Source organism: Drosophila subpulchrella, chromosome 2L (assembly GCF_014743375.2).
Source record: "Drosophila subpulchrella strain 33 F10 #4 breed RU33 chromosome 2L, RU_Dsub_v1.1 Primary Assembly, whole genome shotgun sequence".
Lineage (NCBI taxonomy): Eukaryota > Metazoa > Arthropoda > Insecta > Diptera > Drosophilidae > Drosophila > Drosophila subpulchrella.
The window spans coordinates 23,474,326-23,486,188 of record NC_050610.1 but is presented as its reverse complement, the minus strand read 5'-3'; the positions used below and the strand labels follow the sequence as shown (position 1 = coordinate 23,486,188).

At 38.2% G+C, this 11,863-nt stretch overlaps 1 non-coding gene across 1 annotated transcript; it reads right to left on the bottom strand.

Moving 5' to 3' along the window:
• Window positions 1–11,303: 11,303 nt before the first annotated feature.
• Window positions 11,304–11,387, bottom strand: Trnal-uaa. Its single transcript has one exon. It is a non-coding gene; the product is annotated as a tRNA-Leu (tRNA).
• Window positions 11,388–11,863: the final 476 nt, after the last annotated feature.

Sequence of the window (11,863 nt, the reverse complement as noted above, 5' to 3'; positions counted from 1 at the left end):
AACCAATATTCCGTAGCTGCCTCGCCTGACGAAGCCTTTGCCTTTTTGCCATAAACTTGTCATCATTTTAATATTGGCAGCTTATAAAGCCACGATAGATGGGAGGTGGAAAGCTGGATGGGTGGGTTCTTCAGACCCGATTCGAACCGTAGAAAATGGAAGCGGAGCGGGACGTCGACCCAAAGCCAATGTCAAGCCAAGTCAAGACAAGCCAACTCAGCAGCGGATTATCTGCGACAGGAGCATGGAGAGCGTCGACACGGCTGGTGGGTGGGTGGAAGGTCACAGGATGTGGGGTTGGGGGGTTGGCCTTACAGGACCCCTGCCCCAGAACAGGTCTATCTAGCCAGCTAGCTAGTTTGTGTGTTGCTGAAATTCACTGTAAAATACAATTTCCCGCTTTTATAGCTCATTTCCAACAACATTTGCTTAGCCGCCGTCACCAGCATCGTCTATGGGAAAACAATTTTTATTGCATTTCACTGGCAATAAGGAAAATGAGCGGCGAGGAAAAGTCAGAGGTAGTTGGGGGGGCGCACGGTGGGTTGCCTAAGAGATGAATGGTGAATGTCGAACGGTGTGGGAGTAAGTAAATATTACTTCCTTTCTCTTCACTTCCTCCCCCATCTGCTTACTCTTTTTTTAAACACTTGGCATTAAGTGCAACAGCTGGGAACGGGAAACGGTGGCCAGTCAGCCAGCGTTTCCTGCGTTAGTTGTGCGCTCCAAGATTCAATTATAATGCAATAAAGCGCGAATCAGAGCTACAATAAAAATAACAAAAATGAGCTGCTCTAAAGGGACGCGAACGCACTGCCTGCAAAAAAAAACACGCATGGCAAACGAGGATTCAGTAGTGCATACATATAGCAGGAGATTCAGGGGTCCTTCGACCCACCGTTCATATGCAAGTCGATATCGAGGGGTGTTCCAGATAATGCAGTTGGAAATGCTTATATTACGAAATATTTCCATATTCCTTTCAATCAAAAATCTGTAATAAGTAATTAAAGAATGCAAATTTATGAAAGCGCAGGTGGAACTTATTGGGGCATCAATTATAAGAACTTCTGTCCCTTTTAAACTTCAGTTTATTGTAATATTTTTTGAGCCAAGGCATACAACATCATATTCTTATGCGTTGTTTATGGACTTTTTCAATATAAAAATATTTTTAAAATTAATCTATTTAATCTCTCAGTTATATATAAAAACAAGAATAATTATATTTCATTTTTAAATAATAATATTATCATTCTTAAATTTCATTGCTATCCAAATCTTAAAAAATAATTAGGTTCATAAACTTTGTATGTCAAACTTAATTAAAATCCCATCGGCAAATTTTCAAAGCGCACTCAAGTCAGAAATAAATGGGAAATGAACAACAGAATTGGAAAATTGATAAAACGAAGACTCCAAGCGATTTCTAGCTTCGGGTGGGAAATTCCAGGGAATCGCTTTTCTGGAACGTGCTCGGAATATGCAACAGAGGGAAAACCGGGACTGGGAAGATAACCCACCACTACAATCGAGGGGAGTTGATGGGTTGGGATGGCTAAGTGCTTAAGTGTTCTAATGTTGTTCCCGTTCTCTTTCATCTACTTCCCACCCACTTGAGTTGCAATTTGCAAGGCACCCAGCTTTCCATGTAATTTTCCCCTCCAAAAGAATCCCAGCCTCATTTTAATGTAATTATTGTTGCTGTCTGGCGCTTATTATGAAAATTATCAACTTGTTGTTACACCACCAGAAACAAACTTTAAAATGGGGAAACCAAAACAGACTTAATGCCAAAAATTTCCCACTAAAAACAATCAAGTGATGAAAGAATTCGGAAGAAAATATATGCCATGAAGTTGTCTTGGGGCATTTTAATTATCCAGCAAAGCCAACAAAATGCTAAACAGCAACGGTAACAATAATGCCCCACAGAATTCAATTAAAAATTGAATCCCCGGAAATTCCTTGTAGTCGCCCAAAATGTCGAAAAGCCATATTGTCAAAAAATAAAATGGAAAAACAAAAAACAAAAAAAATAGGAATGGAAAATTGTTCAACTCACGAAGGTGGCTGGCGAAACATGTGGCCAATAAATTTTGCCAAGACCGGGCCTAAAAAAAGAATCAACAAAATACGGAAAAGCCCGGGGAAAAGAGAAGACAAATCTGCTCCCCCGTAATCCCAACTTAAGTATGTAAATTGCCGCACGTTCATTTTTTGATTTTCCAGCATGAAATCAGTATAATCTGTTTTGCAGACCTCCCGATTCCCGCTCACCTCTCAGCTGACCAGTTGGGGAAAAGTCAACCTCGTCGCTGAGAGCAATATCAACTGGCCCAGTACCATACACAATAAAAAAGTACTCAGATTATATAATATTATACATTTTTTACCCCATTTGCAATATATCATATTCAACTAGTGCCGCATAAATTACCAAGATTATAAAATTAATTGTACCAAGGGTTAATAGAATATTATTACAGCATAAACGTTTAAGTTTTTTATTCTGGCTATAATTTATGCACCTGGTATACAACAAATCGAAGGATAAGGATTAAGAAATTACTTAAAGAAAGTAATAGAAAAATATTCTTATTATCGGGTAACATCAAAGTTGTCCCTGAGAGCAAAATCAACTGGCACAGTACCATACACAATAAAAAGTATTTATGTTAATGATATACATTTTTTTATTCCATTTGTAATTTATCATATTCTACTAGGGCCTCATAAATTAACAAGATTACATAATTAATTAAACAAAAATACAATGAAACATTATTACAACAAAACCATTTAAATCTATTATGATTATGATCTGACTATGATTTATGTTTATAAAAAAATTAAGGCTTCGAGATTTCATTAGGAAATTAATATAAGAAATAGGGCTCCCATTTCTAAACTGGTATATGGATCTATTTAAAAAAAACTGTTAAACTTAAATTTTCTGTGTTCGCAGTCTTGTTAATAAAAAATAATGCCATGATATTGAGTGTACTTCTGTACAATATTATGTACCACCTAACGTTTTACTAGTTTTTTACACAGTAGTATATTTAATCAGCTAGATTTATCAAGAACTTGGCTTGCCTTTTCAGTTAATTTAACCAAGTTAACGCTTTTTTTTGTGTGCAGTCCCAGCAGCCCCAGCAGTCCCGATGTCCTTTGGTCCTGCTGTCCTGCCCAGGAGCGCTGATTAACGCACTCGAGCGCAATCTGCCTCACTTCACTTTTATGTAAACACAAAACAGAAATATAAAGGCATGAAGCAAAAATAAAATAGAGCTCGTGGCCCTCCAACTGTCTGCCTTTCTTTCGGGCCTATCTAGATGGCAGCGTGAAAATTCTGCCTGCCGGTGGAAAAACAGAGCTCCCTTTTCCTCTTTTCCTCGCCCCTGTTCGACTGTCTGCCTTTTCACATTAAAGGTAATTTTCATATTTCTGCAAATGGCAGCCAGACTCAATCTCTCCGACTGTTCTGTTCGGTTCTGTTTGTTCTGGCTCGTTCTTCTTTTGCCTTGGCACACGGGCAATTCAATCATTTAAATTCAAAAATACACATAAATATATATAATTTATATGCATGTACATAAGTAAAAATAAAAAAAAGGAAAGGTGGGCTGGGTCGCCAGGTAGCTGGAATATATTGCCAGCATAAGCCAACGACCGCCGTTTCAGTGCAGAAAGTGAAATAGGTGAAACAGAACGAGTATGAAAAGCTTATCGAAGAGGTGATGAAATGCCTGATACTCTTGTTATTTTCCCCGGCCCATTCCCCAATTCTTGATGTTGGGGTAGCTCTGCTCACTTGGAAAAGAGACGGGGAAATTGTTGGCATTTCAAGTGAACTTATGGGTTTAATTGGCCATATTCTATACATGTATGTGAGTGGGTACAAGTCCTTGATGCCATGTTTAATTATATTAAGAGTGTAAGGACCCCTACTTATGTAATGGTAACATTATTATTGACATGGATTTTAAACTTTGTAGAGAGCGTTGTTTTATTGTATAGGGATTTTTTATTAATCTTTACGATTTGCATAGGAAGGTAATTTAATTCTATTATAACAAAGTGTTTTAAGGTAATGGTTATCTTTTAGTTTGATACTCTACAAATAATCTTTGAATTGAGATAAAATGTTATATCATTATAAAGGCAATTTACTATTTTATCATTGTTATTAGTAACAAACAAAAAAGGAACCTTTTTAACCTTATAACCTTTTCTGGTATATTACATTTAAGTGTATCATAAGAGTATTCTTTATTTTAATTACCATTTACTTATAATAGTTGTTTTTTTATAAAGTATATTGATGACACTTACGTCTTACCAAGATTATACTACCCATTCCACCACACAGGGCGTCACAAAAGCAACTACAAAATCTTTGGAAAAAATGGAAATGTTTTTTAAGCTGAAGCAGCTAAAGTGGCGCAGCAACAAATATTTATTACTTTCTCCCGACTGCATGCAGTGGCTATGTGTGTGTCTGTGGGTGTGTGCCTAGTGGGAGATTGTTTGCCCTCAAGGTGAAAATATGCTAAGTAACAAATAAAAGCAGGATCTCTATCGGAGCCGCCTTTCAGACCCCCTGCCTTTCCCCAGCCTTTCTCCTGCCTTTCCCATTCCTTTAACCTCCATTTGGGGCTGCAAATGTTGCAAACGAGTCGACGTCGAGTCTTTGGCTTTTTACATATTTTTGAGGTTTTCCAAAACCAGCACGGCAAGGGCTGGGCGGGTGGAAAATCGAGAAAGATGAACGGCCAAAGGAAAAGCCGAAAGCAGAGCTTGTAAACAAATTAAGAGATTGCTTTTGGGCAGGCGACCGTCAAAAGCGTTAAGCTTGAAGGCCGAACAAATGGCCAGAACAGAGCTGAAGAGTCGGTGGAACAGACCGGTTGGAGGCGTTACAAGTTTACTAAAGATTTGAAAGGGGCGTTTCTAATCAAATCAGTTTGGCTGCATCCAATAAATTTTCCAGCTGAGAGTAGAAAAAATATATAAGCAAAATGAAAACACTTTGCGGTTGATGGAACGACTTCTTGTATTTCGAAATATTTGTTTACAAGTTTCGCTTATTTATCCCAACGGAGGAATAGATTGAATAGACACAACCTAAATTCGCCTAAGGCAAGGGAATATTTGCATAGTTCTCTCGACGTTCTTTTCGCCCCTCGCCGCAATCTTTGTTAGATAATCTTGGCCTAGCATTGTTTGAAGAGGTTCTGAACATTTACTCAGAAATAACATTAGCTTCCAATGGAAAACATCTGGCATTCGATGGTTATCATGGCTTCAAGAACATACTATTTTAATATTAAATTCTAACTAAAATTGCTTTCATCTTTATGAATAAGATCAAAATTGTATTATATTTTTTCAGTCCCTAGAGAATCATACTTAATGAAAACAACTATTTTGAGTACAAACAATATTCATAACATGGCTTGGGAAAATTATAATTAAATGTGACTCGCCAGCAAGTTTTCGAGATGGGCTGCAGTTCAAAAGTTGTGAAAGTGGCGGAGCTCGCGGAATAGTTTTCTAATTAACTGTGAACTATGCGTTGCGAACTGAGCAACCAAAAAGTGAGATGGAGATGGCAATAGAGATAGGGATAGGAATGCAGAAAGGAACAATATAGAGCAGGTGGGAAGAAAGCGAAGTCGATGAGATAAACCGTGAAATCTCATGAATTAACTGAGCCAACTTTTGACTCCGAGCTGCGAAAGAAACAAATAGAGAAGTTAAAACTATTTGGAAACAAAAGACAATTGCAGCAGAGTCCCATTGGGATCGGGGAATGGGAATGTGAATGGGAAGGGGTTTGGGAATGGGGTGTGGATATGGGTGGTGAAACGGTTTAGCCAGGACGGAAAGCGAAACGTCGCCAGCAAACAACTTCGAGTGCGGGGCTTTCCCTCCATTGTTACCGCCATTGTACCGGAAATGCCGCACAAATGAGAAGTGGAAGGAAGTTGACAAGCCAGCGGGTTAGGGCAGGAAGGGGTTGGGAAGGGGTTCGGGAAGGGGTTCGGGAAGGGGTTCGGTAAGGGGGTGAAGGGAGAGAAGGGGCTTGGGCCCTGCCAAGTGTGAAGGCAGTTGACTGCAGGGCAACTGCAATGTGCAACAGCAACTTGCAACACCAATGGGCAACGGCAACAGCAACAGCAACAGCAACGTGAGAGGCGTCAACAAGGAGTCCCGTACACATGACAGGTCGGAGGAGCGACTGCGGATGCGGGATGTCTGGGGTTAAAGGCGCTGGGCGATGGGAGATGGCGCCGGCGTCGCTGGGGTCACTCCTCTAATTAGCTGCCGTAATGGTGTGTCAACAAGGAGGAAGGAGGAAGCAGCTAAGGGTGACAGCCCAAGCTGCAGCCTGCACCAGCAGCAGCCTCAACTTGGGTCCCTAAGACAACAGTGGTGCTTGTTTGGTCCTGTACAAACTAAGCAGTCTCCTGTAACTATGACTATACCACTGCTGCCACTGCTGCCACTGCTGCCACTGCTGCCACTGCCGCCAACTGCTGCAACCAGAGCCCAAGAAAGTGCAAAGGATGGCGAAAAGGACCTGGTCACGTGGGACAGGACAGGACGACAACCGACGGAGATGAGATGAACCAAAGTAAATGCCGGGCTGAGAGTGCAGCCAAGTCTCTTAACCCATTTAGCCCAGACGGAACAGAACAGTACAGAACAGAGCTCTGAAATGTAGCATTTGAAAGGACTGCAGTTGTTCCCCCTCGAATTTCTTTCAATCACTGGCATTGGCTCTCAGCGCATATAAATTGTTAACTGGCATTCTAAGAACACTTCTTTGGGAATCTGAGTTACACAACAATTGGTTATATAAGTTGCATGCAATGCTTCAAATTAATTGGGTTCTGCCTTGATATTAATATGTATTTATTGCATTATACACAAGGAGACGTTCTGAGAATTTAGATGCACAAACAGAAACTGACTAAGATAAGGCATAAAATATGCTTGTCAATTCGATCGTTAATTTAGTTGTAATTTATAATCTGTTTCCAACAAGGTTTTAAATAGAACATTATAACATTTTTCTATATTTATGCATTTATGAATAACTCTATCACAAGCTTATCACATTTTCAACAAGTTACTGATACTATATAAATGTAGACTGGTACTGATAGCATTGCATTTCTTGCTAAAAATGCTGTATTGAGGGTATATAAAGAGCTACAATATAATTGAAGCTATCTGATTGAATAAAATTATCAAAGCTAGACGCACGCATAAGTACTCAGTACTCAATAAAACCTTAGTTATGAGGGGTAAGTTTTTTCTATGATAAAAATACTTGCTTTTTAATATTCTTTATTTATTTTATAGTATTTCTATTTTTGAGCTGTATGTCCATTTGCGCTTTGGCATATGGATTACCACCTGGAATCAATACAGTTGTAGCTGGAATAAAACTACACAACTTATTGGCTCCATGCAATCCCAACCAAGCTCCAAATACTTTTAACTATGGATCAAGCTATGAATGCTCGACGAAATGTTCAGGACATTGTGCAACCTGTAATTCGACATGTATTTTTGGAAACCGATGTGTTTGCGGAACAGATACTTATTGTATGGTCGATACTAATTTATTTGGTGTGGCACCGGGACAGCCGCTGCGACATAAATGCTACCACGTTTCCGATTTAATTTATCGCAATTAAAAATATATTTTAAACTATTTTATAAATTGTAGGAAATGTAGAAAAATAAAGAACGAAAGATAAAAGCAAATTAAGGTAATTGGTTTTGTTGAACTTATTATTGGCTCCAATGATACAAAAATAAAGTTTGGCAGATCAAAAAATCTAGAATTAAAATGCAAAACCAACTCACTAAGTTTAAATATTTTTAGCTTCAACTTTTTCGTCTCCTCCTCGTGTTTAGCACCTAGCATTAGGGATTCCAGAAATCATCCAAGCAAAATCTGTGCCAAGCATTCAACGTCTTTTCTACCGGCAAACGGCCGAATCTTGGCCCAATTCTAATTTGGCTGACTTTTAAAATTTTTTCCTTTGCCTGACACAAATAATTGGCGCATAATGAGCATAACTTAAAGGAAATTACGAGTTGGGAGCGTGTGCTTCGAACCCTGAGCAGGAGGGGCGGAGGGGGCGTGCCCTTGGGGCTGGGTTGGTTGTGAGGATTGGGGGGTGGGGGTTGGGATCCGACCCCCACGACCCCTCTGCACACTGGACTTGTGCATATTTCAAAGCAAACTTTAGAAAATATGTCCCGGCGCCGGTTTCTGCAGCTCTGCGGTTTCATTTTTTTGCCATTTCTTCAGCTCTCTTTTTAAGCTCCGCCAACGTTTTTCTTTAATTATTCAAAAGATAATTACACTAAAAAATTGTTTGTCGCTAACTGGCTGCCAGCAGCCCAATCCCAAGTTACTGGGCCAAATCTATAGACTCGCGTTGCCATCTCCAAGGCAAGGAAAACTTTGAGTTTTTATGTATTTTTTTTTTGGCTGGAAGGGGAGCGAAACTGGCTGCTAAAAATGTTATTTTTATTTTTACTTCTTCTCATAATTGCCAGCCAAGTAAACTGAGCATATATACGAAAGAACGAGCAACCGGAAGCGAGCGGAAAGTTAAAGGAAACACAGCCCAGATACGAAACACAAGCGGTTTGGCACATAAGAAGATAGCCCAGATACAGATACAGATACGGATGTAGATGGGGAATGGGAACTGGATGGCACATATGCCATCTTTCAGGAGGTGGAAGAATACAGGCGGAGTTAAAAAGGAGAGAAGAGATGCAAATCGGACGAAGCCTGGAAGTCTGCCAGATCCCTCCCACTTTTTAAAAGTGTCTCGAATGCTTTTTGTCTTATTTTCCAGCCTTGCCATCCTTTTTTGGTTGGCTTAATTAATTAAATTTATTTTAAGTGATGCAATAAAACGAGGCGAGCTGCAGATATATCAGTATGGATTTATGCAACTTTATCGAAAAGCCTCTATCTTGATTAAACGAAATATTTGTGCAGGGTCTGACACTTTTCATTGAAGTTATACGGTTGATATATAAATCTTACATATAAATGGTTTAACAAAGTTTAGGGCTTATACAATTAAAAGTGAAGCAGATAAATTAAGTGAAATATTTACTTCTGTATAAGCATGCATGTATTTAAACAATATTTAAATCTACCCTCGAATTGCTATTGATTTTTGCACTTTATCTCTTTCTTTATTAAAAGAAATATTTGTGCAAGGACTGACACGTTCAATTTAATTGATATATACTTGATATTTATTATCTTAAGGAAATGGGATAACAGAGGTCAGGGCTTTACGTTTAGCCATTTTAAGTAATGTATTTTATTAATTAAAATTGGAGCGGATAAATTAACTTAAATATTTACCTCTGTAAAAGCATGAATGTTTTTATTGAATGTTTAAGTCTACCACCGAAAGCAGAATCGCTATTGATTTTTGCACTTTATATTTTTCTTTATTAAAAGAAGTATTTGTGCAAGGACTGTCACTTTCGATTAAGTTGATTTATTTAGTAGAAATGGGTTAACAGAGGTTAGAGGCTTAAGTTTAGCTACTTTTAAATAAGGTTTTTATTGATTAAAAGTGGAGCAGATAAATTAACTGAAATATTTATCTGAGTAAAAGCATGCATGTATTTAATCAATATTTAAATCTACCATCTACGGAATGCACATATGGTTTTCTGGCTGTCTGGGCTGCCTACATAAAAGGCATCTGTATTGACCATTTCGATTTGGCCCACTCAATGTGCATTTAAGCATCTGGCCAACCACAGGCAGTTGGGCTTTGGCCGTCGATGCAGGTCGAGAAAGAGTTCGATAATTATCGGGACATATTTAATAATAACAAATAATAATAAAGGACCCACAGACAGTCCGTTCCAATTTGGTGTGGTCCCCCATATAAATATATGCGCTTTATACATGTATTCATATATCTCTTAAAACTTTTTATAAATAAATGTGAAGCGCGCATAATTGCCAGAAATTAACGTGACCGTACAATCAATATTTATCGTCTCTCCATATATGCAGGGCTTTCATATACAAATATATGTGAACTTTATGCGTTTATGGGCTGTGTGTAGTAATTTGCCTTGCGCTGCGTTGGCATTTTAATTTAAATTCAAGTTGGTAACTGCAAAAGTGCTCAATATTTTTTTTGCCCTGTTCGTTTGTTGATTTTGTCCATCAACATACAAAAATGGCACGCAAATTATGAACCGCAAATGTGCGTGCCAGTGCAAATGGTGAGTAGGGGGTGGGGTTTTTTTTCTTTACGGGGGGGTGGCAAGGGCGCCCAGTGGGCGTGGCAATTGAAAGAGCCGAGCCAAACTGCATGGCACATTTGCATGTCCAACAGCTGACGAGTCTGGCCGAGAGTTCACTGCCACACAACGGCCACACATCTATTTTTAATGGACATATTTTCATATGCAGGGCAATTTTTATTCGACCACCCCACTCATTTTTGCCATTTTTTTTGCCGTGTGGGGAAAACAACAGCGGCAGAAAAAAAAGAACGATGATGAAATTTATTTACGCAAACATTGCGGAGCTTATCTATGGTCATGGTTGGTTTAATGGCAGGGAAATGGTCGCGGCTTGATGATTTTTTTATTGACGTCCATGTCGAGGTCGCGATTCGTTGAGCTTTGTCAAGTTTGCCGGGGAATGTTTTTGGCAATGTCAAATAGGATCTAAAACTGTTTATTAAAAAAGGGAATTACTTTCTCTGTCATTGCGAGAAGTGAATTATGAACAATGCATTTCGATAAGTACACATGTATGTAATTAACAATATATTTTCTATCATACCAATGCAATATACCCTTCTGCAGCTGTTCTTTGTTGATTAAATATCCAATTAATTGGTACTGGAATTTGAGATACTGTACATTCCTTAAAGCTTTGTTTTTGTTATTCAATTTTAATATACTCTCTTAAAGATTGTTAGGGAGTGTGAGCAATTTTAAAATTCCCATTTTGTACGTTATGTATAAGATATATATTAACAAAAAAAAAATCTAAAATATTACAAGCTAATATAAAACTCCTATATTTTACCGAATGTAAAAGTTTTATATAAGCAAAAAAAAATATTAACAATATTGTGTTGTTTATTGTTAGTTATATTGCGCGATAATATTTTTTTAATTATTATAAACTATTGTTAATAAACACCTATTTATTCTGAGAATATATTTGTTATTGTTAATAAAAAAGTTATACAAAAATATGAGTCATTTGCCAAGTGTGGGGATCGAACCCACGCTCTCTCTCGAGAACCAGGTCTTAAATCTGGCGCCTTAGACCGCTCGGCCAACCTGGCTGTATGAAATGTGTCACCCAAAGTAGCATTTGTGTGTAGGTAAAAAAGCAAGATAAAAGACCTTGTGACACCATAACTGATTAGATAATGTTTTTAAAAGTCATGACAACCCTAGAAATATTAAATATATAAAAAAATTATAAAATTTGAAGCTGTTCCGATGACTGTTTAAAATAAATCCAGTAAGTTAGTCAAATTAAAGCGAGTGTCATAAGGCCTTTGGAGGAACATTGACCCCTTAAGATAGAATATTTTCTGATTTTAGAATACATTTTCCTCTATTTGATTACTAATTTAGTTCCAAAGTTTTTCATACAACATTTAATACAATACAAAGAGGATCTGGGCGTCCACTGAGCTGAGCAGCTCGGGCTCGACAGCAAACACAATCCACAAATGGAAGTTGAATCAAATTACCGCCTCACCTGGCTGGAACTTTGCCTGGCTTACTTTCCAACACTAATTGCTTTATACTT